We start from the raw sequence: 5,103 nt of genomic DNA on the forward strand, positions 1-5,103 counted from the left end.
TTGGCAAATCTCCTAAAAGTATTTTCGGCATTAAAATTTCTTAGCCTCTTTAGTTTGATGCCAATATTGCAATATTTAATTTATGCTATCAATTAAATTAAATTAAAGTTTTCAAATAGGTGGGAACCTTCCACAAAAATATTTTCAGATGTAATCCTTTGTAAACCACTTTCTCTTGACAGCCATGTTGCAGTATTTGCAGTTCTTTTTACAGATATCCCATTGAAAATAATATCTAAAAGCTGCAACTAACTTTACAGTGGACTTTATTTTGACTATGACTACGGGCCAATCACTTTAATACTATTTTTAGCTAATTTAAAAAAGTTAAATTAAATCAAGTTAGGGAACTTGCTATCCTTCTTAAACGGAATCGCTATATCTATAAATTATTCTATACTTTTTAGTTCTTGTTGTAATAAAATCGTGTTTCTAGTTTTTTAACTATAATTTTATTTCACTATATAAATATAAAACAAAAATAAAAAAAAATAAAAATAAAAAATATATTAAATATAATTTTATTTCTTTAATATCTATAATGTACAGACATCGACCTGTTACAATTTTATTATATGTATAGATCACCAATAAAGACTATATTATCATGTGTTAAACAATTATTATTTAAGATTTCGTCTAGGTATGCAATGAAATCTGCACCACTCGAGCTAGTTGAGTGGTAGAGCAGTCCAAATTGATATTGCGGAAATATCTTTTTAATTTTTAAAATTAAAATTATTGTACTATATATGCCATCGAGTCGTGTATATATAGTAAAACACCGCCCGTATGCCTACTATGTTAGTCACATCTAACGAGTTTTTATGTTTTAATCTGTATCTCTTGTAAAAATTTTCGTTTTTGTTAAGATTAGTTAAAAAATATAACCTTTAATTAAAACAATCATCATCTTCGCTTGCGTCATTGACATCGCTATCAACATCTTCATCATCACTATAGTTTTCCATAATTATCAAATGTTTTGCTTATTTCGGCATATCCTCCACTTTTTTGTGTAGTTTACTCATACTCTATTGAATATATCGCTATCTTAGAGTGTTGCTAAGTTCCATTTTAAAAATTTTACAGGAGAGTACGAATCAGAGAGGTTCGATCTATATTAAAAGATTTCGTACTATATTGGCCTTATCAGATTTTCAGTGCTTCTTTTGGACTTAGCAAATTTTTCTTTCATTGAATATAAACAAGAATAAATAAATCAAGTACCTTTATCCTTTTCAAAATACTGCATTTTAAACTTTTCTAGCGTCCTATATCAAAATATGAATTTTCATGAAAAGTAGACTTAGAAACTTTTCACTCTAAGCTAGCGATACCTTCATTCGTGTTTTTATTATTATTACAACGCTTTTATCAACTTGCAATATTGTATGTCCAGACCACCATATACTATAAATATAGCAAAAGAAATTTATGGCAAACCTAGTCTAGATTTCAACCTCGTCGTAGATATCATATCAAAGACATACAAATAGAAAAAATCTAGAGATAGATGTCGCCTCGCCAGAAGAAGTTAAAAATATGCACTACATACGCTACAGCGGAAATGGACAACACGCCATTTCTTTAAATGAAATTAATTGCTGCTATATGTATGTATGTACATATGTAGGCATATACTAAATGTGAGCAAACAACATTTGGCTTGCATAGTCTTCTGTTCTCTTCTCACTGCTAGTTGAATTATTTTAGTATCTATTGCAAAATTTTATACAGACAAGACTAAAAAGTATAAAATAAATTTAAAAAAAAAACTTTTTAATGTACCACGCTTTTATAAATGGACTAAAATTAGAAAATAATATTTCTCAGTCCCATAGAACTTGTTTTGATAACTTTTGATTTTGAAACTTTAGCAAAATTCATTATAAACATGCATGTAATAGGCCTGATTTGAAATTGAAGAGTAATATATGTATGTATGTGGGTATATTAATAACGACCCCTTAAAATCGATCTCGAATTTGTACTTTCGCTGTAGATATTTTAGGTCTATGTTATGTATGTAGTTTGAATATTGTCAATTAAATCTAATGCTTTGTATTGCATGCGCTCCACGTTTTTCATTTTCAATCTCATAAATTGTTTATAATGACTTTTGCTAAAATTTCAAAATAAAAAGTTATCAAAACAAATTCTATGGGACTGAGATATATTATTTTACAACGCTTTTATCAACTTGCAATGTTGTATGTCCAGACCGCTTTGAATGTTGTATGTCCAGACCACCATTTATACTAGCTGCATTTTTTTCTAAGCGAGCGACAAAAGAACGCTCAACTCGGGTAAAATTTTATTTTAGCTACTTAAGCAACCCTGTTGGTAGCTGGCAAGAAATTGTAATTAGTTTAACGGGATTTAGATACAAAAACCAATTTAAATGAGTAATTATGCGAGGTATTTGCGTAATATATATACTCTTTTAAAATATAAGTCACATATAAAAGGAAGCAAAAATTTTCTTCCACTTTCCCATTAACAATTCACAATAGAGTAGTTTTTTCACTTACCAACGTTATTCTTCAGGTCGCGTATTTTTTAACCGACCGGGCTGAGCTCGCATAAATAGCTGAGTTTGTGTTGTTGCTTTGCGTGTATTTCGTCATTCGAGTGTTCGTTTGTAGCTCGGTTGCAAAAGAACGCACCTACTATTAATGCAGCAAAGGTATTTATGGCAAATTCTAGACATCAACCTAGTCTAGATATCAACCTCGTTATAGGTATCATATCAAAGACATACAATTAGAAAAACTCTAAAAATAGATGTCGCCTTGCCAGAAGAAGTTAAACATATGCACTACATACGCTACAGCGGAAATAGTGTCGTCCATTCTTCTTTAAATCGTTCTTTAAATGATATTAATTGATGCTATATGTATGTATGTACATATGTAGGCATTATACTAAATGTGAGCAAACAACATTTTGCTTGCATAGTCTTCTGTTCTTTTTCACTGCAAGTTGAATTATTTTAATATCTATTGCAAAATTTTGTACAGACAAGACTAAAAAGCAGAAAATAAATAAAATAAAAAAAGCTTTTTAATATACAACGCTTTTATAAATGGACTAAAAAGTAGAAAATAATATTTCTCAGTCCCACAGAATTTGTTTTGATAACTTTTGATTTTGAAATTTTAGCAAAAGTCATTATAAACAATGACATTGAAAATGAAAAGCGTGGGGCATAATGCATAAGCGTGGAAATAATGCACATGAGAAAATACCGAAATTATGCATATGCATACTTTCGTTTTAAAAGCGAAATAATGCATATGAAAAAAATGCACACTTTCGTAATGCATATAACAAAAACCGAAATAATGCATGCATGCACAATTTCGGATGAAAACCGAAATAATGCATATGTGAAAGACGAAGGTGTGCATACATGCACAGTTTCGGTTGAAAACCGAAATAATGCATATGGCAAAAACCGAAATAAAGCATAGATGCACAGTTTCGGTTGAAACCGAAATAATGGGGCACCGAAATTGCGCATATGGAAACTGTGCATTTAGACATTATTTCGGTTTCAACCGAAACTGTGCATGTATGCTTTATTTCGGTTTTTACCATATGCATTATTTCGGTTTTAAACCGAAACTGTGCATGTATGCATTACTTCGTTTTTTTCATATGCATTATTTCGCTTTTAAAACGAAAGTATGCATATGCATAATTTCGGTATTTTCTCATATGCATTATTTCGGTTTTCAACCGAAACTGTGCATGTGTGCATTGCTTCGGGTTTTTCATATGCATTATTTCGGTTTTCAACCGAAACTGAGCATGCATGCATTATTTCGGTTTTTGTTATATGCATTATTTCGGTTTTCAACCGAAACTGTGCATGTATGCATACCTTCGTCTTTCACTTATGCATTATTTCGGTTTTCATTCGAAACTGTGCATGTATGCTTTATTTCGGTTTTTGCCATATGCATTATTTCGGTTTTGAACTGAAATTGTGCATGCATGCATTATTTCGGTTTTTGTTATATGCATTATTTCGGGTTTCTAACGAAAGTGTGCATATGGATAATTTCGTTTTTTCTAATATGAATTATTTACTTCTACTTAGTAAGGGTTTTAATCCCTAAGCGCGGCTGAAAGCCGCCTACGCAGAGAAAAGTTCTGCGCAAAAATACGTCCGCCCTTCTTTTCCGGCAATACAGAAAGGAGAATTCTACTTAGTAAGGGTTATAATACCTAAGCGCGGCCGAAGGCCGCCTACGCAGAAAGAAGTTCTGCGCAAAAATACTTCCGGCCCCCTTTTCCGGCAACACAGAAAGGAGAATTCTACTTAGTAAGGGTTATAATCCCGAAGCGCGGCCGAAGGCCGCCTACGCAGGAAGAAGTTCTGCGCAAAAGTACTTCCGGCCCCCTTTTCCGGCAACACAGAAAAGATAATTCTACTTAGTAAGGGTTATAATCCCTAAGCGCGGCCGAAGGCCGCCTACGCAGAGAGAAGTTCTGCGCAAAAATATTTCCGCCCTTCTTTTCCGGCAACACAGAAAGGAGAATTCTATTTAATAAGGGTTATAATCCCTAAGCGCGGCCGAAGGCTGCCTACGCAGAAAGAACTTCTGCGCAAAAATACTTCCGGCCCCCTTTTCCGGCAACACAGAAAGGAGAATTCTACATAGTAAGGGTTATAATCTCTAAGCGCGGCCGAAGGCCGCCTACGCAGAGAGAAGTTCTGCGCAAAAATACTTCCGCCCTTCTTTTCCGGCAACACAGAAAGGAGAATTCTACTTAGTAAGGGTTATAATCCCTAAGCGCGGCCGAAGGGCGCCTACGCAGAAAGAAGTTCTGCGCAAAAATGCCTCCGGCCCCCTTTTCCGGCAACACAGAAAGGAGAATTCTACTTAGTAAGGGTTATAATCCCTAAGCGCGGCCGAAGGCCGCCTACGCAGAAAGAAGTTCTCCGCAAAAGTACTTCCGGCCCCCTTTTCCGGCAACACAGAAAAGAGAATTCTACTTAGTAAGGGTTATAATCCCTAAGCGCGGCCGAAGGCCGACTACGCAGTGAGAAGTTCTGCGCAAAAATACTTCCGCCCTTCTTTTCCGGCAACA

This window comes from Rhagoletis pomonella, unplaced genomic scaffold (genome assembly GCF_013731165.1).
Source record: "Rhagoletis pomonella isolate Grant_MI unplaced genomic scaffold, Rhpom_1.0 Rhpom_scaffold_00003, whole genome shotgun sequence".
Taxonomy (NCBI): Eukaryota; Metazoa; Arthropoda; class Insecta; order Diptera; family Tephritidae; genus Rhagoletis; species Rhagoletis pomonella.